Here is a 26,212-nt window from a genome sequence, read left to right on the forward strand (position 1 = left end):
CATCGTAGGGTCATCGATAGGTCATTGAAGGCAACATTTATGAGGATACCTTAGCATTCGAAGGGACTATCATCATTTAATCGTAGGCAACATCGGAGGGTCATCGAGGGACAAAGTTGTATATTCGAAGGCAACATCTGAGGGACTATAATTTATTTTATGATGATTTAACCGAAGGGTCTTTGCTAAGGGTATCCCCACGTTCGCGGGACATGACCGTAATATCGTAATCGTAAGGCAACAAAGAGAGGTCCAAGATCACTTATTCAAAGGCAAAGTTTTACAATTAATTAGGTGATTATGAGGAATTCTCCCACATTAAAATTAATACATTAAAATTAATACATTAAAATTAATACATCAAAATTAATTAGGTAATTTAGGGTGAAAACTCCACAAGGGTATCCCACAAATAAAGTGGAATACCTAGCCAATAACCTTTTCCTGGGATATGTGAACCCTTTCGAAGCTCAAAAAGAAACATGTCAGAATACCAAATCAGGGTGCAATCGAAGATTACACCGGAAAAATATCGCAACAGTAAATAGGATAGGATGAATAATGCATGGCTATGATAAAAACATAAAAAAAAACAGACTAGAAAAATCAGGTACTGTCTCGTTCGCCTCTGCCTCGCCTAGCGAAGGCCAGGCGAACGGCCACGGATTTTGAATTTTGAGAAAAACAGCCCCATGTTAGGAACCTTGAACTTTATGGCATTTTATCACAGGAACAGCATGGTCAAACATTCAGGGTATCCAGGCATATTTAAATTCACATACGAAAGCAAATTATATATCAACATTTTAATCATGATGCGTTATATGTGTAGATATGGCCAATTGAAAGTATAAACAATAGAGATACGCAAACCTGTTTGCCAATTCAAGGTTGAAGGGATTGACCACTTGTGGTATCGGAATGAGTTAGGCGGCGGGAATTGGGCGGCGATGGCTTCGGGGCGGATGAGCTGCCTTCAGGGTTTCTTTATTCTGAATTCTCCGGGTTGGCAGGGTTCCTATGCCAAAGTTTCTATCCGTCCTTCTCTGTTCTCTCTCTTTCTTTTTCCTCAAGGTTTTGTTCCAAGGAAACCTCAGAGTGTTTTGCTTCTCTTCCTTCTTTCTCCAGTGAATCTCCCAGTGTAAACTCTAAGTCTAACTCCCAGTCCTTTTCCTCTACTGAAACTTCAGTATTTATAGACTAATTTTGTGGGTAATGGGCTTGGAATGAGGGAGACCCAAGTCCAAAATAATTTGTTATATTTTTTTTATTTTTTTATTTTAATTATTTAATTAATTAATTAATTAATTAAATTTTTTGTTTTTTCTTTTTTTTTTCTTTTTTTTTTTTCTTTTTTTTTTTTTTTTTGTTTTTTTTTCAGGAAAAATGATGGGTAAATTTTGGGGTATGACAGCTGCCCCTGTTCAATATTCTTGAACCGAGAGAGTTAGGATGGCGTGTATGCCATTCGTGGTCTGGAGGTGGAAGATTATTGAACGCTAGAATGCCCCAAAAATTTGCACTTGAGGATTGACAGTTGGTCTTGATGGAGATGGGCTTAAAGATGCCATCCGGGAGGTTTGATGACGAAAGCTTCAGATCGAGCCGTACATTAGGCCAATTTGAAGACATGGGTGCCACACTGGGTCGTACATTAGACCGAATAATGAGTCATCCATTAGGCTGCCGACTTCGCTGGGGAGTCGGAGTGTGTCATATGCTGTTGGGGATAAAGGATCAGAATGGACCATACGCTAGATCGTATCTGAGTTGAAGAGAGAGCCGTCCGTTAGGCTGAATCTGATGATGAAAGGGGTAGTCGTACACTAGACTACACTTCAGAAATGTACCGTACACTAGGTAGCATCTGAGTAGTTGAGGATCCGAGTGGGTCGTACGTTAGACCGCATTGGAGTTGCTGGAGCTCAGAATGGATCGTACATTAAATCGAATCTGAGTTGCAGAATGAGCCGTCCAGTAGGCTGAATCTGATGGTAAAAGGGAGTAGTCGTACCCTAGACTACACTTCAGAAATGTACCGTACACTAGGTAGCATCTGAGTAAGGGAGTAGCCGTATACTAGACTACCATTCAGAAATGTACCTGTCCGAAGGTAGCATCTGAGAAAGGGAGTAGTCGTATACTGGACTACCATCCAGAAATGTACCTGTCCGAAGGTAGCATCTGGGAAAGGGAGTAGCCGTATACTAGACTACCATCCAGAAATGTACCTGTCCGAAGGTAGCATCTGGTCAGATGAAGGTCTAACTTGGTCGTGCATTAGACTGTACTTGAGTTGAAGAAGGTCAGAATGGATCGTACGCTAGATCGTATCTGAGTTGTTGAGGGTCAGAATGGATCGTCTGTTAGATCGTATCTGAGTTGAAGAAGGTCAGAATGGATCGTACGCTAGATCGTATCTGAGTTGTCGAAGGTCAGAATGGATCGTATGCTAGATCGTATCTGAGTTGAAGGAGTCATATGTTGAGCTGAATCAGAATGAACCGTATGTTAGGCTGTATCTGTATACGTTGTACTTGCAATAAATGTCTGGGATGGGCTTAAAGATGCCATCGCTAGGAGGATATCGAAGTGTTGTCAGAATGAATGTTCCCATGAATTGCATCTGGAATATGTATCTGAATCTTGTCTGTGATTGACAAAGGCGTCTGCCTGAATGAGCCTTTTACTTTGACTATATCAAGAGGATAATTAACCTGCAAAGAAAAGTTAGCTTTATGCCATGTCATGATGCATGAGATGTTTTATGCTTTCGAAAATAAATGCGAATGTTGTATGCATGCGTATGCTGTGAAATGATGCAATGAATGAGTTATGCGTATGAGAAGTTCTGCTTGGGGACTCTACTGGGGAAAATAAATCCCCATCTACTGATTGGAGATATTCGTGTTGAGGACCCTCTCTCGGCTGGGGGTTCTGATTTCTGTCTGACGGTAGAGATATTCAACAGAGCCTGGCTGGGGATGGATGAGATGATCAATCTGTCTGATGATGCCGACCTCTGTTGGGGAATAGCTGGCTGTGCCGGGGAATACTGCCAACTTCTTCTGGGAAAAAAAAACAGGCTTGCTGGGGGGAAGAGAATTGGTAGTGGATTCATTGGAAGCATGATTAGACCTTTTCCTTGATCCTGAAGTAGGGTAGTAATTGCTATTGCTATTCTATGCATGTATTTTGGTAAACATTGGTCATATTCAAATGCACATATTAATTCAAATTAAATCAATGGACATTTACGCAACCAAAACAGAAAAGTAAAAAACAAAAGCATCTTTTTTGAAAGAGGGTTGTATTGATTTTTGAAAGAAGGCCTATAAACAGGCAAATTGTGTACAAGGAGACAGAAATCCTAGTAAGAGGAAATTGTCAAAAACAAAGAGAAAGCTATGCAGAAAAAGTCCTATTGATTTTAAGTCTACTACTGCCATTATGTCTTCAAGCATCTCATCCCCTGCTGTCGGATAGAAGTGATTGGCTTGGTCAGTCCCTTGAACTTGGATGAAAGTTGACTGAGAACGGGACATAGTCATACGCTTTAATCCCTAATTTTTGCCTGGACCGCCTTTTCAGGTTTTCAGTCCACCAGGATACCCTTTTTTGCCCAAGCCACCTTTTCAGGTTTTCGACTTGCCGGGTGTACATTTTTTTATATATATCCCTAATTTTTGCCCGAACCCTTTTGGTTCGCCGGGATGCCCTTACTTTTGCCTAGATACGTCGATCTAGCGGGTCTTTTTCATTAGGGTATCATTTTTGTTTCATCCTTTGTTATCATCAAAATCTTAGAGATACATTGTAGAACTAAATTTGTTCTTACAATCTCCCCCTTTTTGATGATGACAAAATAAGTCAGAGTGATGATGAAACAGTAAGTAATATATCAGAATCAGATAAAGAGAATGGACTCCCCATGAGTTAGAGCATCAGATATAACAGAAGTTCTTACCAGACCTTCCTTGTGTGGTAGTTTGTTTTGTACCTTAGCTATTATCCTGCATAACTTTAGTTCTCATAAGTCATTAAGATATTTAATGTTTGCAGTGCCTTAAGAGGTTTAAATATATATTTTCATCAGAGCTGTTTTAGTTCTCCCCCTTTTTGTCAGAATAAAAAAAACAGAAATATAGGCATGAGTTGGATATTCATATATAAGAGAAAACAGGTACAGATAGGCAGCAATGAAAGCATATATCATAAAGCATAAAAAACATCAGAAGAAAAGCAACAAGCAAAGAGCCTAAGTGCCTAAGGGTTTGGGGCGGAGGCATCCTTTGGAGCAACTGAGTCAGCAGATTCTGAATGTTGGTGTTAACGGAATCCTGGTGATCCAACCTTGCTCGTACCACTTGTTGTTCCTTTTGCCGTTCCTCCAGAGTCTTTAAGACCAGAGGGGCAAAACCAGAGTTAGATTGTTCCCTCTGAGTTAAAGCATCAACACTGGCCTTGGCAGCTTCCTCTGCAGCAATGCGTGCTGCTTCTTCAGCTTTAACTTTTGCTTTTTCCTCAGCCTTAGCAGCAGCTGCGGCCTTTTCTTCGGCTTCTCTGATCCTTTACTCTTTTTCCAGGCGAGCTTTCTCTTCTGCTTCCTTCCTTGCATTTTCCTCAGCCTCTCTGGCCAAGCGTGTTGGTGTAAGCCCTAGAGGCCAATACTTTTTGGTACTTGTATCGAATTATTTATTAATAATAAAAGGCATTTTCTTTATTATGGTTGATTAATAAAGTCCCTGGAATAGATAGTCTGTTTAATGTATTAAGTGTGACTTAACCATGAGAACACATTAAACATAAGGACACTATTCTTAAAGTATCCGTAGTCGAGCTTTAGTGTGAAGTGGGATAACATTAAAGCATTAAGACTATTATGTTTGTAGACTGATGATCACATCTCATGGATCATGGATAAGGAGTTATCAAGTCTTAAACATAGGTATGAATATTAAGAGTAATATTTATACCGGATTGACCCGCTATGAGAATACTATATAGAAAGTTATGCAAAGTGTCATAAGTTATTCTCATGGTGATAAAAGTGTATACCACTCTTCGACCTGAAACCACTATGGATCCTAGATGTAGAGTCGAGTGCTTTATTGCTGATCCAACGTTATCCGTAACTGGATAACCATAAAGACAGTTGATGGGTACTCCACGAAGCATGCTGAGGGACATGAGTGACCTAGATGGAATTTGCCCATCCTGTATAACAGGATAAATGTCTATGGGCCCAATATTGAACTGGACAAGGATGACACGGTCTATGCCTTGTGTTCAATATAGACATAAGGGCAAAAGGGTAATTATTAACATAAGTATTATCACAGAAGGTTTTGTCAGATCACATGACATTTTCGTGTCTTGGGTAGCAGTGATGTGTTGCTAGATACCGCTCACTGTTTATTATGTTAAATGCGTGATTTAATATAATTGCCAACGTCACGAAAACCTACAGAGTCACACACAAAGGACGGATTGATGAGAGATAGAGTAACTAAGGAATACCGTAAGGTACGGTGCCCTTAAGTGAATTATAGAATATCGTAAGGTACGGTGTACTTGAGTAGAATACGAAATAGGTAAGGTACCATGGGCTTAAGTGATTTTGGGCATATTATAAGATATGGGCCAAAATACACTTAAGTGGGTCTTTTAGCTTGAAGCCCACACAAGTGGTTCTATAAATAGAACCCTTGTGCAGAAACATTAATGGCGGTTGCATTATTTCGTTTTCTCTCTCTCTCTCTCTCTCTCTCTCTCTCTCTCTCACTCAAAGCCTTCATTCGTACCAACTAGCACTGAGATTGAAGGAATCCGTTCGTGTGGACTGAGTAGAGACGTTGTCATCGTTCAACGTTCGTGATCGTTCCGTGGATCTGCATCAAAGGTTTTGATTGTCACAAGAGATCTGCACCAAAGGTTTTAATCGTCACAAGAGGTAAATATTCTATCACTGATCATGACCATTCGTAAGGATCTCTAAAGGAGAAAAATTTAATTTCCGTTGCGTTTTGGACCGCAATTCTCCTTCAAAGCGAGCATGTAGCCTTATTCCAGCATCTCTGATAAATTCATCGCGGACTTGTTCAGAGAGGCCTTTCTGTTTGAAGGCTTTAGAGGTCATCCATCTTATCACTCTGTTCTAGTGAATTCTCACTGCAGAGAGATCATCACTGATGCTAGAGTTGACAAACAGAGACTTGATCTTCTCCATCGGGATCGTGAGTGGGACTGATGATGGCATCGGAGGTTGGTGGTGGGGGAATATTAGAGGGAGGTGGTGTTGTTTGTTCAGGTTGTGGATTTGGTTGATGTTCAGATGGTGAGGGTACTGGTTGTTTAGGAGGTGGATTACTTTGTTGTTCAGGGGTTGGTGTTTGAGGTTAATCAGATGAAGGTGGATTTAGTTGTTCATGGGGTGGAGAGGTGATTTCAGATTCAGGTTCAGGTTGTGATGGCTGCTGTCAGGCCAAAGCACGTGCCTGAAGTTGAGCTAGAGTGGGGGATTGGGGGTCAAATGGTTCGTTATCTGATGAGAGAATATAATATGATGGAGATGAAGGTGAGTGATAACACTAAAATTTACCGTATTTTTGACTCTGATTTCACATGCATTCTAGTTGTTTTATTATCATTTTATTGTGTTATTGGTATGTTTTCCTTTGTTTTTAGGTTTTTACTTTAATCGGAGCCCCGATCGAGAAAAGGAGTGAAAAAGGGCCAAAAACCCTAAAATTCAGCATTTTGTGCTTATGGCTTACCCCATGGCGGGTGCCACAGACTATGCCATGACGTGTCCAAGCTCAACTTCCCTCAACTCCCACGTTCTCCACTTCATCCACTAAGGCGCCTCACTTTGGACTTGTGGCGGGCGCCATGGCCTTGTGGCGGGCGCCACAAGAGGAAAACAGTTTCCCTCCATTTTCAAGTTGAAGGGCATCCAAGTCATTTCCATCTTTTTACTTGCTTATAAATAGAATCTCGAATTCACTTTTACAAACATCCAAACTTAGAGCAGAGGCAAACTCAAAAGCAACTTTGTTTCACTTAGGCATATATTCAGTTTTATAAAGTGGTAATCACTTCGCATTGGAGTGTTACCACAATCGTGTAATCAAGTATGTGATAGAGTCTGTAATCGAGTTTGGAGCACTTTGGAAGGAAGTTAATCCTACCGCCATTTTCATTTCCGCATTGCAATTTATTCAACCCTCCGATTGGAGCAGGTTTTTATTACTCGCTTTACTTTATTTATTTCCCGCACTCGCTTTACTTTTATTTATTTTCCGCACTCGCTTTACTTTTATTTATTTCCCGCACTCGCTTTACTTTATTTATTTCTCGCACTCGCTTTACTTTTATTTATTTCTCGCACTCGCTTTACTTTTATTTATTTCTCGCACTCGCTTTAAATTATTTATTTCTCGCACTCGCTTTAAATTATTTACTTTCCGCACTCACACTACTTTTATTTACTTTAATGCACTTTTACTTTATCATGTCTAGCTAAATTTATAAGGTTAGAATGTAAGGATCGTAATTGAACCAGTAATCCGTACAATTGTTCGTAGAAACACTTAAGGGCTATTTTAACTTTCAACTTAAGTTTTCCCGCACTTCAATTTCGTTGGGTAAGATCGAAAGCCGTCCAACGTCTTTTTAAACTTAATTGTTTTTAACTATTTCAAAAACAGCGAAAACGCTTTGTTTAGTTCATTAGGAGATTTTAACATTAAGAAGAAAAGAGATTTTAAAACTATTTTCGGACGCGTTTATAAGTTTAGAGTCTGGTTCGTGAGAACCTCTTTTGGTTAAGAAATCCAGGTTATAATACTTTTCAACTTAGTCAAGATACTATATTTCTTAAAAATAGGTTTACTACTCTAACGCAATGCGTGCCTTTTTATAAGTGACAATAAGAGGGTTTGATTAGGGAGTACAACTCGATTCTGAATACGCGAAAGCGACAGTTCCTGTTAAATTAGTTCTTTTCGAAGTAGGAAATATTACCCGTAAGTAGCTCTATTAACAAGTACTTGGGTTATAAATTGATTACGTGAATTACATTCGACCCTGTCTTTATTAATTAATCTTTATTCAACACTTTACTTTTCAATCGCACACTACAAAAACACCTATTTTGATTGCCTTTGATAAACACCATAACAATAGTTAACGATAGATTGACACTTGGTCTCTGTGGATTCGACAATCTTTTATATTACTCTGACGCGTTCGTACACTTGCGAAAAGCACGAATCAAGTTTTTGGCGCCGTTGCCGGGGACCAATTTCGTCAAATTTCATTTTCCTGTTGTTATATCGTTTAGACTTAGGTTATTTCCCGCCGGTCAATGCGAAGAACTCGCAGCACCGGAAGTTTAAGCTTAGTATACCCTCTAGCGGAACATGAACGTTACGCTCGCGCACGTTTATTCTTTCATAGATTTAAGAGAGCTATGGCCGAAGATCATAACCAAAGACCTCTTAAGGACTTAGCTCAACCATCTAATGAAGAACCTAGTTCTAGTATAGTAAACCCAACCATCCCAGCTAATAATTTTGAACTTAAACCATCCCTGTTGCAACTAGTGCAACAGAGACAATTCGCAGGTCTCGCTACTGAGAACCCGAACCAACATTTAAAAATATTTCTTCAATTAGCAGATACTTTTAAAACCAATGGAGCTTCTCCTGAGGCAATACGTTTAAGATTATTTCCTTTTTTCCTCAGAGATAAAGCCCTATCATGGTTAGATTCCCTTCCACCCAATTCCATTACGACTTGGGATAACCTTAGAAGAGTTTTTCTTGCTAGATATTTTCCCCCGAGTAAGACCGCCGTTCTTCGAAACCATATAACTAGATTTACCCAAAACCAAGGAGAATCGTTGTTCGAAGCTTGGGAGAGATATAAAGAGTTGTTACGAGCATGCCCACATCATGGCTTAGAAAATTGGTTAATCATTCAAACCTTCTATAATGGACTTCATTACAACACAAAGATGACCATCGACGCTGCCGCAGGCGGTGCTCTGATGAACAAACCTTATCCTGAAGCTAGTGCCCTCATCGAAGATATGGCTTAAAACCACCAATCATGGGGAGTCGAACGAGCGACAGTTGAGAAGAAGGAAGCGCAAGGAGGAGTGCATGAACTAAGCTCTATAGACATGATGCAAGCTAAAATGGACGCATTAGCCCTCAAAGTCGAGCATATGTGCATAACCCCAAATACTGTAGCCGCAGTTTCATCGGATTGTGAGATATGTGGAACCAAAGGACACCAATCTGCAGAATGCAGTCTATTAAACGAAACCCACTCTGAGCAAGTGAGCTACACCCAAGGGAACCCATACTCGAATACCTACAATCATGGATGGAGGAATCACCCGAACTTCTCCTATAAAAACAATAACCCTATTCAAAATAATGCACCTCCGAGACCTAGTTATCAATCCCCTAGATCAAATCAACCTATGCAACCTGTACCACCAAAGCCGAGCCTTGAGAAAACTATGGAGAATTTTATCACCGCTCAAACCCAACAAAACAAGGAGTTCATGAACCAAAACATTCATGTTAACGAATTGATTACTCAGTTAGGAGCCAAGGTTGACCAAATAGTTACTCATACTAAGATGCTTGAAACCCAGATCTCTCAGGTAGCTTAAAACCAAGCCCCTCAGACTACACCTGGAGGATAATTCCCTGGACAACCTCAACAAAATCCGAGAGGACAAGCCAATGACATTACCCTACGAAGTGGGAACGCTTATGATGAGCCACCAAACCCAAGATTGAGTGAACCCAAAACTTCTAAGGAATGTACCAAACCCCCGGACGAAGTAAAGGAACCAGAGGAATCTGAAAACCAGGAAAGTCGACATAAAGGAGAAAAACCTAAAGATAAAACTTACGTACCACCCCCGCCATATAAACCACCTATACCATATCCGCAAAGACTCAAACAAACCCAGATCAATAAACAGTATCAAAAATTTATTAAAGTTATAGAAAAACTTCATGTAGAAATCCCTTTCACAGAAGCCATCACCCAAATACCTTCTTATGCAAAATTTCTCAAAGACATCCTTACCAACAAACGTAGACTTGACAATCTGAAGCCTTTGGAATGTAATGCTATTTCCGAGGACAAATTAGCAAAGAAAGATAAAGATCCTGGAAATTTCTCCATTCCTTGCCTTTTGGGTAATCATGTCATCGAAAAAGCTTTTCTAGACTTAGGAGCTAGTGTGAGCTTAATGCCTTTAGCGGTTTGTGAGAGGTTAAACTTAGGAGAATTACAGCCCACTAAGATGTCACTTCAGTTAGCCGATAGATCTGTTAAATATCCGATAGGCATTTTAGAAGATGTTCCTGTTAGGATAGGTCAGTTATTTATCCCTATTGATTTTGTTGTCATGGATATCAAAGAGGATAATGACATACCAATCCTTCTAGGTAGACCATTCTTATCGACTGCCGGAGCCATAATAGATGTCAAGAAAGGAAAATTGACATTTGAGGTAGGTGACGAGAAAATAGAATTTATACTTTCGAAATTTCTTATGGCACCTGTGATGGGAGACTCGTGTTATGCCTTAGATATCATTGATGAATGTGTTAGAGAATTAGAACAAAAAGAAATTACAAAAACAATTAAGTTACCATCAACTCTCATAAGGGAAGATGATGACTTTAAGAAACCCTACATTGATGATAACCTTTACGAATGTTTATCCCTTACCCCAGATCCTATGCCATGCCCTAAGAAACCAACCTTAGAATTTAAGGAACTGCCTAAGAACCTGAGATATGAGTTCCTCGATGAAAAGATGAACCGTCCAGTTATAGTTAGTGCTACCTTGAGCCAAGAGGAAACGAACCAACTTTTAGACGTTTTACGAAGATATCCCTCAGCCTTAGGATATAATATCTCTGACCTGAAAGGTATAAGCCCATCCGTATGCATGCATCGGATTTCGCTCGAAGAAGATTCAAAACCCTCTAGGGAACATCAGAGAAGAATAAACCCTATAATGAGTGATGTTGTTAAAAAGGAAGTTCTTAAGTTACTTGAGGCAGGTATACTCTATCAGATCTCGGATAGTAAGTGGGTGAGCCCTGTGCATGTAGTACCTAAAAAGGGAGGCATCACAGTCGTGCAAAACGATAAAGGCGAACATGTAGCAAAACGTTTAGAAGGAGGATGAAGGATGTGTATAGATTATAGAAAATTAAATAAAGCGACTAGGAAGGATCATTTCCCTTTACCATTTATAGACCAGATGTTAGAGCGTCTAGCCAGACACTCTTACTTCTGCTATCTAGATGGATACTCTGGATTCTTCCAAATACCTATCCACCCCGAAGATCAAGAAAAAATTACATTTATATGCCCTTATGGAACTTTTGCCTACAGACGAATGCCGTTCGGCCTCTGTAATGCCCCAGCTACTTTCCAACGCTGCATGATGTCAATCTTTGCAGATTACCTAGATGGTATCATGGAAGTGTTTATGGATGATTTCTCGGTTTGCGGATTTGACTTCCGTAATTGTCTTGCTAACCTTGAGAAAATCCTGGAGAGATGCGTGGAGGTGAACCTCGTGCTAAACTGGGAAAAATGCCATTTCATGGTGACCGAAGGAATAGTTTTAGGACATATAGTTTCCGAAAAAGGTATAGAAGTAGATAAAGCTAAAATAGAAGTTATAGAAAACCTAAAACCCCCAAAAACCATCAGAGAAGTCTGAAGCTTTCTTGGACACGCTGGATTCTACCGGCGTTTCATTAAGGACTTCTCCAAAATAACTAAACCTTTAACTGGACTTTTAATGAAAGATGCTGAATTCATTTTCGATGAAAAATGTAACGACACATTTAATCTTTTAAAGCAAGCATTAGCATCTGCACCCATTATGAAACCACCTGATTGGTCAGAACCGTTGGAGATAATGTGCGATGCTAGTGATTATGCAGTTGGAGCCGTTCTAGGAAAAAGGAAAGATAAAAAATTACATGCCATTTATTATGCCAGTAGAACCCTAGATGCTTCCCAACTTAACTACGCAACAACCGAAAAAGAATTACTCGTTGTAGTTTTCGCTATAGACAAATTTAGATCTTATCTAGTAGGAGCAAAAATTATTGTTTACACCGATCATGCTGCCATTCGTTACCTATTAAGTAAAAAAGATGCCAAGCCTAGGTTACTCCGATGGATTCTATTACTACAAGAGTTTGATTTAGACATAAGAGATAAAAAAGGCACTGAAAATATAGTAGCCGATCACCTCTCTAGGCTAGAACATCTAAAACCAGAACTAGTACCCACACACGATGATTTTGCCTATGATAGATTGATTGCTAGAGTAGAAACCATTGAAGATAATAACCTAAAGCCTTATGAGCATTCCCAACATTCCTTAGCAATAAGTAACGTGCCCTGGTATGTAGATTTCGTTAATTACCTAGCTGCTGATATAGTACCCCCTGATCTTGACTACCACCGCAATAATAAATTCTTCCACGATGTGAGAAACTTCTATTGGGACGAACCGCTCCTTTTCAAAAGGGGTAAAGATGGCATTTTTCGCCGTTGCGTTCCAGAAGAAGAGGTAAATAGTATTATCGAGCATTGTCATTCTGCACCTTATGGTGGACATGTGAGCACCTCTAAGACATACGCCAAGATTCTTCAAGCTGGCCTATTCTGGCCTACCATATGGCGCGATGTCTATGCTTGCATTGTCAAATGTGATAGATGCCAACGCACTGGAAACATTTCAAGACGTGACGAAATGCCCTTAAGAAACATTCAGGAAGTAGAACTCTTTGACGTATGGGGTATAGATTTCATGGGACCTTTCCCACCATCCTTAGGAAATAGGTATATCTTAGTAGCTGTAGACTATGTGTCTAAGTGGATTGAAGCTATAGTCGCACCCACAAACGACACTAGGGTAGTAATCAAACTATTTAAAAACTATATATTCCCTAGATTTGGAACACCACGTTTAGTCATAAGCAATGGAGGATCACACTTTATATCGAGAATATTTGACAAACTTTTAAGAAAATATGGAGTTAGGCATAGAGTAGCAACACCATACCACCCACAGACTAGTGGCCAAGTAGAAGTATCTAATAGGGAGATAAAACAAATCCTAGAGAAAACTGTTTCTATTTCTAGGAGAGACTGGTTCAGAAGCTTCAAGAAGCATTATGGGCCTACAGAACCGCTTTCAAAACCCCTATAGGAACTACCCCTTACCAACTAGTTTATGGAAAATCATGTCACTTACCATCAGAGTTAGAGCATAAGGCATATTGGGCCATTAAAACTTTGAATTTAGACTACTTAGCTGCTGGAGAAAAGCGTACCCTAGACATTCGTAAACTAGAAGAGCTTAGGCAATCTGCTACGAGAATGCAAAAATATATAAAGAGAGGACAAAATCCTATCACGACAAAAGAATAATAAAGAAAAACTTCAATATAGGCGATTCTGTTCTCCTTTTCAACACTAGGTTACGACTCTTCCCTGGGAAGCTACGTTCAAGATGGACTGGTCCTTTCGAAGTATCAAAAATTCTAAGATCCGGAGCCGTAGAAATCAAGAACGAAACATGTAGTCCATTCATTGTAAATGGACAAAGACTGAAGCTCTACGAAGGAGGAGACATTTCAGCATACTACTCAAGCCACACCCTGATTGATCCACCAATTACTACTACTACAGGTGTATAAATTCTAATCGTCAAGCTATTGATGTTAAACAAGCGTTGCGTGGGAGGCAACCCATGGTTTTTCTTTCATTTTACTTTTTCGCATTTATTTTTATTTTATTTTATTTTATCATATTTTGCATTAAGACTAAGATTTGAATGGTTTGTATTTTTAGGATCACTTTCTTAACTTTTACCAGGATGCAGGATTTTGATGACATGCATGTGGCCTATAGAGATAATGCTCAGAGGGAGCGTTACATCGCTTTGTATTAGCGCCATATGGCACCCACACGTTATCCTGACCAGCACTGTATGGAGGCACTGGGTATCGAGCCTAGTATCCGATTCCTTAGCCACCAGCTTCACTGGGACGAGTTTGCTAATGACTTGAGTAACACATATAGGAACCTGACTTTGGAGTTCCTGAGTTCATTCGACTATGGCCCATATTCTGGACCAGATGGGTATGCTGCTTTCAGGCTTTTCGGAGTTGAGTACTCTTTCAGCCAGAAAGAGTTCAGCGACTTATTGGGTTTCCAGACTACTCCTGATGCTATCCCGGAGACACCTATGGGATATTTCCTGGGTAAGGAGGCTGAGAAGTTTTGGAGTGATATATCAGGTGGCGGAAGCCAGGATCCATCTATGCAGCTGTCTCATGTCATACATAACCCCGCCTTCCGATACTTTCAGATGATATTAGCACATTCCTTCTTGGGAAGACCGAGTGCAGAGACACTACTGAGTGAAGAGGAGATCTTCCTACTATTTTGTGCATCCCAGTCTCGCTCAGTAGCATGTAGGAATTTCTTGTTATACAGTCTCAACGGTATCTCTAGATCTACCGAAGGAGTCATCCATGTTGGTGGAATCATCACGCAGATTGCTGTCACTTTAGGTCTGTCTCGCAAGCTGTTACATCTTTGGACCTACTGTGGGTACACGACCATGGACATCGATTTCTGTTTGACCAGAGGATTGATGAGGAGAGCCTTTTTCCACCTATGTCAGTTCTGATTGCTAGTCGATAGCGAGGCCATCCATTACTTCACATTGCCAGACCCTATGATGACCAATGTGCATGATCCAGCGAATTGGAGTTATGCTCTAGAGGGCCAGGGAGAGACCGTTGAGGAGCCGAGATCGCCACCCATTGTTGAATACACACCTACATCACCATCTCCCAGAATCACTGTTTTCTCTAATAATATTTCATTGCAGACACCCGACATCCGCACTCAGATTGCTGAGTGTCGTAGAGAGATCGCAGCGCTTAGACAGGAGGTGGTTGACCTTACTTTACAGATGGGAGTGTCTGATCTCACCCATGCTACTGAAGTCGACTGTCTATATCAGGAGATCGCAGAGCTCAAGCAAGAAGTAGCCATGCTCCGTGGTTCCTCTCAGGAAGATGAAATCCCGATTACATGATCTCACCATTTAATCTTATTTTATCTCATTTTTATATTTCTCGTATTTACATAACTCTTCTTATATTATCACATTTGGAATATTATATAAACTACATATATACATTATTATTTCTATTTTCATCTATATATGTTTTATATTTATTTTATTTGCATTTTAATTTTTCAGTTATTTATTTATTTATCTTTAATTTCTGTTTTTATTTTTGTTTCAGTTTCACTTTTTATTTTTGTTTTTACTTTTATAAAATTATGCAAGTCAAAGAAACTAGGAGAATCACAAGACAAATGCTATCCAGACCCCTCAAAGCCAAAAGACAAGAGAAGCCCAAACCAAAGGACCAAAATCTGGCCTAGCCAGATTTTGCCTTGTGGCGCCCGCCATAGACCCTGTGGCGCCCGCCACAGCGTCTGTAAAAGGTCGGGGCAGAACCCCTTTCTTCACCATTTTTGCAACTTACAACCTCCCAAACCCATTTTTTCACCTTGGAAAAACATCCTTGAACCCACAAAAGCTCATACTTTTCTAACCACCACACCACACAAATCATTATTCCAATTTCCATTTTCAATTTCATCCGTCGGATTTTGTAAAAATCCAACCTTTTCACAAACCACTTCGTTTTCTTCATCACTTTTCAAGAGCATTCAAATGGAGTTTAACGGATTCATTCTTCGAGGAGGGAAATCGGGGGATCGACAAAGAAAAATTATTGAACGGTTGCAAAATCGGGAAATCCTCCCGACAAGGTATGTTGACGAAGACTGTCTCTACACTTTAGGTATCTATCATAGCATATTTCATTTATTAGATAATTTAGGTTTGCATAATTTATTTTCCAATAAAGAACCTACCTATGAGCGGTTGACAATTGAATTTTTGAGTTCCTTAATTTATATTGTCAACCCTAACACTGCTAGCACAGTTGGTACTGTCAAATTTAGAATGTTTGCTGTTGAATACCAATTCAGTACCGACGAACTAGCCAGCTTGTTAGGGATCCCTCATGGGGAAGGTGCTATTTGTGAGGCCCCTTTGGATTCCGAATGGTCTGTTGAGGTATTTTCCTTCTGGGAGCGTTTATCAAACACTTCCGTAAACTCTTTTGAAGGAGTTCTTGCCTCAACTATCCATAACCCGACCATCAGAGTTTTTAGATATCTGTTGGCATGCACTATTTTTGGCCGGGAGAATCCAAACAAGGTTAATGCTAGAGAGCTTCTATTTTTACAAGGAAGCCTCACAAATAGACGTATTAATTCGGTCCCGTTCATGCTTGCTCATATGATTTTAACTTTGAATAAAGCGGGACCGATTTCTTTTGGTGGATTGATCACATCTATTGCTCGGGCGCTTAACCTGAATGATGAGATGGCTACCCTAAACCCCTTACCTCCTCGCACAATTAACCTAAAATTTCTGAGAGACATGAAATTGTGCCGCTCGAGGAGAGAAGGAGGCTATATGCTTATGGTTCATGGTGTAGCCATCTCGTCTGTTGTTTTACCGTGCACTAGACGTACAGATGTACGAGATGAAAGGAATTGGACCTACGATTTAGACGCTCCACCTATTTCGGGTCCTCTTCCTCCTAACATTCCTGATGAGGCGGGACATGACACTGATGATGAATACGACCGGAGAGAGAGATCTCCCGTACCACATGTGTCCCCCCATCATCCTTCACCACCACACACCGCACCACCTTCTTCTTCTACAAGTACCACTCCTGGCTTTTATATTACAGAGGAGATGTGGCGTGACCACCTGGCTAGAGAGCAATGGCGTGACGACCTACTCTCTACCCTCCAACAACAAATGACGGATAATATGAACTTCATGCAAGAATCACAGCGGAGGTCAGACAAGTCCTATGACACTGTTCTACAGTCTCTGATTACGGTTACCAATACACAAGCCCGTCAGCAACATCACCACCAGCAACACATTGCTCTCATAAAAAACACTCAGGGTACCATTCTAGGTCACCTTCGAGAGGTGAGGACCGCTCAAGATGCCCTGATGGCGAGGATGGTTCAGAGAGATCGTCGTCGTACCCGATCCCGTCGTCCACCTCAGGATGGCGAGGGCACTAGTGGTTAGCAATAGGTTGCCAGGTAACTCTTCCTTATCTTATTTCGAAACATTGGGGACAATGTTCGATTTAAGTGTGGGAGGAGACTCTATAGTCTTTTCTTTATTGTTTTTCTCACTTTTCCTTTATCGTTTTTTCTTTGCTGTTTTTAGATAGCTTATTGTTATTTCCTTTTAGTTGTTTATTTTTCTTTTTAGTATAATGCATGAGTCTGACGAGTCACCAAGTACAATAGATCTTTAGTACAATCCTACCTCCCCATACCTTTAGCCCCACCAAATTTTTTTGCAAAAGAAAATAGTGTTATTCCGAAAGTTTTAAGGTTTTAAAGACATGTTTTGAGTAAGGATGCGGTGACTTGGGAGAACTTTGCGAAACATCAGTATTATTGTAGCACCATAGACTTCGTAAATATAGGAATCATTCCTTAAACCCCATATACCATGGCCTTAATCATCATTTCCGTATAAGTCCTTAGTAGTTTATCTCAGCAGTCAGCTCCGACCTATGCATCCTCTACGTAGGGGACCGATGCAAATAAGTGAATGATCCAGAAAAAACAAAAAAAAAATAAAAATAAAAATAATGAGAAGCAAAAAGGCAACTCCGGTATAGGTGACCCTCACAAAGTCATTTAAACCAAAGAATTGTAAAAAATTGCTACAAAAAGAAAAAGAAAAAGAAAAGCAATACCCACTGCTAGTTGGTTCAGAGGTATCTGGCACTGAACTCGGTAGGGCGGATTACGATCCGATCCCCCACAACTACAGTTGGGTCCAATAAAAGGATTTACACATATTTTATGTGCCAGAAATCCCACGTTCATATCATAATCACTAACAGGCCACTCTACTATGAAGCATGTACGGATAACGGGCTTAATGTGATTGCGCCTGAATGAAAAGGACACAAAAAGAGATGAAGAGGCAGGCCTAGGTATTGTGGGATAATATGGATTGGTTAATATAGGAATGAAGTTTATGTCCGTATTTGCGGATTAGTGTCATCATGATACCCTTAGTTCACTCAGTTAGTACCTATCACTGCATCCCGACTTGAACTTAGAACTTTTACCTGAAGCACTCGTTTACACAAATTTTCTTTTATGAGCTTTTCAATGTTTTGCTTGAGGACAAACAAAGGTTTAAGTGTGGGAGAGTTTGATAACACTAAAATTTACTGTATTTTCGACTCCGATTTCACATGCATTCTAGTTGTTTTATTATCATTTTATTGTGTTATTGGTATGTTTTCCTTTGTTTTCAGGTTTTTACTTTAATCGGAGCCCCGATCGAGAAAAGGAGTGTAAAAGGGCCAAAAACCCTAAAATTCAGCATTGTGCTTATGGCCTACCCCATGGCGGGCGCCACAGACCATGCCATGACGTGTCCAAGCTCAACTTCCCTCAACTCCCACGTTCTCCACTTCATCCACTAAGGCGCCTCACTTTGGCCTTGTGGCGGGCGCCATGGCCTTGTGGCGGGCGCCACAAGAGGAAAACAGTTTCCCTCCATTTTCAAGTTGAAGGGCATCCAAGTCATTTCCATCTTTTTACTTGCTTATAAATAGAAACTCGAATTCACTTTTACAAGCATCCAAACTTAGAGCAGAGGCAAACTCAAAAGCAACTTTGTTTCACTTAGGCATATATTCAGTTTTATAAAGTGGTAATCACTTCGCATTGGAGTGTTACCACAATCGTGTAATCAAGTCTGTGATAGAGTCTGTAATCGAGTTTGGAGCACTTTGGAAGGAAGTTAATCATACCGCCATTTTCATTTCCGCATTGCAATTTATTCAACCCTCCGATTGGAGCAGGTTTTTATTACTCGATTTACTTTATTTATTTCCCGCACTCGCTTTACTTTTATTTATTTTCCGCACTCTCTTTACTTTTATTTATTTTCCGCACTCGCTTTACTTTATTTATTTCCCGCACTCGCTTTACTTTTATTTATTTCTCGCACTCGCTTTACTTTTATTTATTTCTCGCACTCGCTTTAAATTATTTATTTCTCGCACTCGCTTTAAATTATTTACTTTCCGCACTCGCACTACTTTTATTTACTTTAATGCACTTTTACTTTATCATGTCTAGCTAAATTTATAAGGTTAGAATGTAAGGATCGTAATTGAACCAGTAATCCGTACAATTGTTCGTAGAAACACTTAAGGGCTATTTTAACTTTCAACTTATGTTTTCCCGCACTTCAATTCCGTTGGGTAAGATCGAAAGCCGTCCAACGTCTTTTTAAACTTAATTGTTTTTAACTATTTCAAAAACAGCGAAAGCGCTTTGTTTAGTTCATTAGGAGATTTTAACATTAAGAAGAAAAGAGATTTTAAAACTATTTTCGGACGCGTTTATAAGTTTAGAGTCTGGTTCGTGAGAACCTCTTTTGGTTAAGAAATCCAGGTTATAATACTTTTCAACTTAGTCAAGATACTATATTTCTTAAAAATAGGTTTACTACTCTAACGCAATGCGCGCCTTTTTATAAGTGACGATAATAGGGTTTGATTATGGAGTACAACTCGGTTCTGAATACGCGAAAGCGACAGTTCCTGTTAAATTAGTTCTTTTCAAAGTAGGAAATATTGCCCATAAGTAGCTCTATTAACAAGTACTTGGATTATAAATTGATTACGTGAATTACATTCGACCCTGTCTTTATTAATTAATCTTTATTCAACACTTTACTTTTTAATCGTACATTACAAAAACACCTATTTTGATTGCCTTTGATAAACACCATAACAATAGTTAACGATAGATTGACACTTGGTCTATGTGGATTCGACAATCTTTTATATTACTCTGACGCGTTCGTACACTTGCGAAAAGCACGCATCAGTGAGGAAGATGATGGTGAGGTGGTTTCGTTGAATATTTCTGCTTCAGAAACGGGTAGGTTAGTGGTTGCGAGATTGAATTTGAGGGATGGTGGGTTAGACGTTCTGGTGGTTGAGGGAGGTGATTCTGATGGGGTGTAAATGGGAGTGTTTTGGGGGAGAGAAGAAACAATAGGCTTTAATTTAATAGAGCGAGAAGGAGGCATAAGCTTACTTGGAGAATTAGCTAGAGGGACTAGAGGTCTTGACCCAAAGGTTTCTCCCAACTTTGCCTTCTTTGCCTTCTTGGACTTCTTAGAGGGATCTCACATCCTCTTCATGAAGTTTAGTGGATGCTCATGTAGCCAGTCCACTGAGAACTCAGAAATATCCACCAATTGGTTTGCAAGATCTTGCAGATAGTGAGCTACCACTTCTGGAGGGTCAATCTTGGAGAACAGATAGAGACCGCTGGGGATCTTCCTTTGGTCCTTCAGTGCTTCCCAGGAAGTGTCTAGAGTTGGTTTAGCTTTGACCTGCTCAATTATCCCCATACTCTTCAGATTTCGAGCATTCAAAGGTTTTCCAATGTCAATAGTGATATCTTCCATCAGATTGTGACATATCAGATGATCCACCATACCACTCTCAATCAGAACATCCGAGATAAGTCTTCCCAAAGGAATGTAGTTTCTGGTCTTCATGTTATTTCTGGTATCTTTGACAGAATCTCTGAGACACTTAAAGAGCAGCGCTGGCAGATTCAGTTTCAGCCCTTTGTAGATGCAGTAAAGGATGCACTTCTGATCCGTGTTGATGTAGTCAAAAGAGTTTGAAGCAGGGCGGTGATGGATGGTTCCCAGGATGATCTTCAGCCAGACGCGGAGATTCTGATGAAGTTCTTTGTTTTTGGAGTGTTTTCCCTCAGCGTTCTATTGAAAGATGGTGGGGGCTATTTTCTGAGACAGATACTTTTCCCTAGGATTAATGTTGTAGATTCTTCTTCATCATGTCTTTTCCATGTTTAGAAGGGAGGCTATTGATTTATCAGTGATGACTATTTTGACTCCCAGAACGTGAGAGACGGTATAGTGATCATCTGAGTCTGCGAAACGCCGGAACTCCTTCATTGGATAGGTGTACACCGGACCATAGAGTCTCTGAAAGTAGGTTTCCCACACTTGCATTCTTAACTCCTCAGTAAGGTCTATGCCATTACGCTTCATATTATCGAAATCTACCAGCGATTCGCACAGTACCTCAAGCTTCTCAAATGGTGTTGCAAGATGAATGTGAGGTTCACGGTCAAGAATGTGGGGTTCTCTGTAGATGGGGGTTGAGACGACACCAGTAGTTGTTGTTGTTTGTTGAGTAGAAATGGGTGATTGCTCAGTTGATTCCATCTGTTGTGAGTAGTTGTAGACTGATTGTTGTTGAGCATCCATGTAGAAATTATTGAAATGGTTGAAGGATGAAGAACTTGCTTTGAATATGATGAAGACCTTGATGAAGATGGTTAACTGAGAGAGAGAGAGGGTTTGTGTAGGTCGTGAGTGTAAAGTGTGAGCTTGTGGTGAGTGAAAAGTATTAATACCCAAATAGATGCAAGCAAACTGATATTGTTAGAGGTAGTTTAGAAGTTATGAAATTAATGATGCACGTTATCCGAATTTACACGCTTAGGGGAGAAATGATTATAGCCCATGATGGAGGTCTAATCCCAAAATCAGCACGCTGCTCGAGGAGATATCAAGGGTTTGTCTCTTAATTTCTGCTAGACAGTTCTCTAGAAGATCCAAAGTCAGACGCATGATGCCCCATGTGTTGATTTATCTGATCTTCAGGAATACCAAAGGATTGGGTCCTAAGGATTTCTAATTCAGATAACTCCTAACTGGTAGAAGTATCAAAGTCAGATCCAGATGCCAAATGTTTAATTCAGAGCCTTATTTTGCTATTTCAGAGAAGCACATTTGGGTTATTCTGGGCAAATTAGAATGTTTAAAATTTTCAAAATAAAAGAGAATCTGTCTTCAGCTAGGGGTTTAGTAAAAATGTCAGCCCATTGATGGTCTGTATCAATAAATTTTAATGATATTACCACTTTCTGAACATAGTCTCTGATAAAATGATGTTTTATTTCTATGTGCTTAGCTCTGGAATGCAAGACATGATTCTTACTTAAACAGATGGAAGCATTATTATCACAGAAGATAGGAATGTTACTCTCAAAGATCAGAAGGCCTTCTAGTTGATTTTTCATCCAGAGCATCTAAGTAGTGCAAAGTGACGCTGATATATATTCTGCTTCTGCAGTAGACAGGGCGATGGTTGACTATCTTTTGCTGGCCCGTGATATGAGATTATTTCCCAAGAACTGACAGTTTCCAGATGTGCTTTTGCGTTCCATTCTGTCCCCTGCATAATCTGCATCGCAATAACCAGAGAGCCTATACTCTGATGTTTTCTCATACATCATACCAAGGTTAGGGGTTCCTTTCAGATACCTTAGGATTCTTTTAACAGCTGTTAAGTGAGATTCCCTAGGATCTGATTGGAATCTGGCGCAAAGACATACACCAAAAAGAATATCAGGGCGTGTAGCAGTCAGATAGAGAAGAGAGCCTATCATACCACGATAGAGCTTCTGACAAACCTTCTGACTAGTTTCTTCTTTCTCCAGAATGCAGGTTGGATGCATGGGTGTCTTAGCAGATTTGCATTCTGCCATTTTGAATTTCTTCAGAATGTCTTTTATGTACTTACTTTGATATACATAAATAGATTTTGAAGCTTGATTGATTTGAATTCCCAGAAAGAACTTTAGTTCTTGCATTAAGCTCATTTCAAATTCTACCTGCATTAGCTCAGAAAATTCTTGACACACAAAGGGGTTAGCTGAACCAAAAATAATGTCATCAACATATATCTAGCATATCATGAGATCATTTCTAATGTTTTTACAGAAGAGTGTAGAGTCAACCTTTCCTCTAATAAAATCATGTTCCAGGAGAAAGTTACTTAATCTTTCATACCAAGCTCTAGGAGCTTGTTTTAGTCCATACAGTGGTTTCTTTAATTTAAAATCGTGTTCTGGAAATTAGATTGATTGTATTAGGAAACTTAGAATTTGATTGATTGTAATTAGAAATTAGGGTTTCCGATTTGATTGTATATGATCCAATTTTATTTGTAGATTGTGATCTGTAATGAATCTGAATTCTAATAGCATAAATTTTTGATTCAATTTGAAATTGCATCTTTTTTATTCACACTATTTCTAATCATGCGCCAATTAGGGTTTGAGATTGAATTGGGGGACTGGGGATGAATCTGGGTCATGGACTTGACCCAATTCAGTGGTGGATTTGGGTAAATATTGACCCAATTGACCTGGACTTGGGTCATTCATTTGACCCAACTGAAGTGGACTTTGGGCTTGTCACGATCATCCTTTTGACCAACCCATCAACAAAATAATAATATTATCGATATTTTTAAAAATAAAATTGTCTAACAAAAATACTAATATAATTAACTTAATGATTAAACTAATTAACTCATTAACCTAACTAATTATAATATAATCACCAATATAATTTACTTAACTAATAATATAAATTAGTCAATATTCTATTAACTTAATTATAAACTAATAAAAATCCAATTGGTTTTATTAATAATAATATAAATTAATTATCTAATTAAGTTAATTAAAAGTGACCTACTTAATCCTAAAAAACAAAATTTTATTTGAAAACTAACCATGGAATGTCTTGAATTAACAGTTAATCAAAATGGATCAGAAAAGCCAAAATGGTCCTCCTTTGACTTTCTAGGTCATTAGAGATTGATCAGATGACTAACACGGACTCTGGACATGTTAGTGATATACCCTAGGTTAGGAGTAGGATGGTCAAAATTTGGGGTACCACAATTTGTTTTTAATATTTTCTCATTCCATTATTCTCTTTACAATAATCATCTTTAGATTTTAGATTTTGTGTTTAAAGTCCATGTTAAAAAATGAGATAAACCATTAGTTCAAAAATAATACTTAGTTTTTAGATTGAATTTTCAATTAAAATCATCTGTTCATTCTAATTTTAGATTAATTTGTTTAGAATTAGTATGCTTGTAAATCTTGAATTTCTCTTTGAAATTAATCCACAAGATCTATGTGCTTTATAACTTGAACATACTCTTGAGTAATTAAGTTGATTAAAGGATTCTTTGATCAACTAATACTCTCATATTTTGTCTAATCCCTCTGTCCAGTCAAGTGATCAAAATCCTCTTGATCACTTGATAGGACTGGTCCTCTATACTTGGATTGCATTGGACATCCCAAGATCTCAATTCGAGTTCAGGATTTCACACTCAAGTCAAATCAAGATTGCACAATCAAGACCTTGAAGAATATGGGCATCAAGACTATGATCATCAAGCACAATAAAAAAGAATCTCATTCATCGCTTGTCAATCATGATGATAATTACATGCCACGAGCCTTAAGCAACGGAGAATGATGAGTGAGTTCATTCCTATCCTTATCTAGAGTACCTATGCGTATGGGGCGTAAGCCCTAGTTATTCAGAGTATTCGCCTTCGTTCATTGACTTTAGTGCAATTCAATTCAAATGATTGTCAAGTCTTCTTCTCCACATACATCACTTCAACATTGCAACAACTTCATCAACAATACACTTCCTCTTTGGACCAAATCCACAATCTTCTTTGGCATCCATACCTTATTTGGGGTAATCACCTCTTATGGTTAATATACCCTTCTCTTTGGTTTAAACATCACTTTCTTTTCTGTTTCGGTTTAAACATCATTTTTATCACTATTTGGTTTAAACACCACTTCTACTTCACTTCTTAGGTTTAAACATAATTTCCTGGTTTAAACACCACTTTCACCCCCCCTTCGGTTTAAACACCACTTCAACACTTTTATTCTTGTCTTAGTTTAAAAACCACTTTCATCCCCCCTTCGGTTTAAACACCACTTTATCACTTTTATTCTTCGGTTTAAACACCTCTTTCCTATCTCCTTTGGTTTAAACACCACTTATATTTTCTTCTTTGATTTAAACACCACTTTCGTTTTCACTTTGGTTTAAACACTATTTCTACTATCCTTTTGACCTAAACACAACCCTTGGTTCAAACCATACTTTCACCACACCTCAAACCTTTCTTCTTATTTCCTACCCTTTATTGCATGAACTACGGAGCTCTGATTTCCTTATTGCACTATGATGAAACGTAGACATGAGGTCCCCAATCCTCAGCAAGTACAATAATTAATAAATTTATTTTTCCCCTTTCGCAAGTAATCTTTAGGTAATAACACCCATCCGAGCATAGAACAATCAAATATATATATATATATATATATATATATATATATATATATATTATTGTTCCCGTTGAGTACAAGGGATGTGAGAGGTTCTAATACCTTCCTCATGCATAACCGAACTCCTTACCCATTTCTCTTTCCCTGAGTTTTATCCATATTTTCCCTTTTCACAGAAAATAAATAATGTTCGATGACGACTCTGTTGTATTTTCAAGCGTGTGATGTGTTCCGGTATTTTTCGTGGTGGGACCGTTCTTATCATAAAAATTGTCAAAAACGATTACATAAAGGAAGAAAAAAATTTGCCCTCAAATTATCAATGAAAACCAAAGTGCTTTTGTTGAAAAGAGATTGATTACTTACATAACCAACATAGCCTATGAGATATTCAACCACTAAATTAAGCCACAAAGACTAAGAAATGATATATAGGAATAAATATGGAAATGGAAAAATCATGTGATAAATTGGAATGGGATTTCATAAATAGCACCCTTTGTCTAAGGGATTTCCTACTGGTGTCACCAAAACCATTATGAGATGCATTTCTTTAATTTCCTTCTCCATTCTTTTAAATAAGTATCCTATTGACACCTCATCCCTACTAGAGGCATAAGACTGAGAACAATTTCCCCTTATCTATTCATACAATGTGCGGATGTATTATCCAATTTATTAAAAGAATCCTTGACAAACAACCAAATTATATATATATATATATATATATATATATATA

The 26,212-nt window shown here is 38.9% G+C and overlaps 1 non-coding gene across 1 annotated transcript; it reads right to left on the bottom strand.

Moving 5' to 3' along the window:
• Nucleotides 1–8,857: 8,857 nt before the first annotated feature.
• On the bottom strand, nucleotides 8,858–8,964 carry LOC127088550 (small nucleolar RNA R71). Its single transcript, XR_007790381.1, has one exon. It is a non-coding gene; the product is annotated as a small nucleolar RNA R71 (small nucleolar RNA).
• Between the last annotated feature and the right edge of the window lie 17,248 nt (nucleotides 8,965–26,212).

Source organism: Lathyrus oleraceus, chromosome 5 (genome assembly GCF_024323335.1).
Source record: "Lathyrus oleraceus cultivar Zhongwan6 chromosome 5, CAAS_Psat_ZW6_1.0, whole genome shotgun sequence".
Lineage (NCBI taxonomy): Eukaryota > Viridiplantae > Streptophyta > Magnoliopsida > Fabales > Fabaceae > Lathyrus > Lathyrus oleraceus.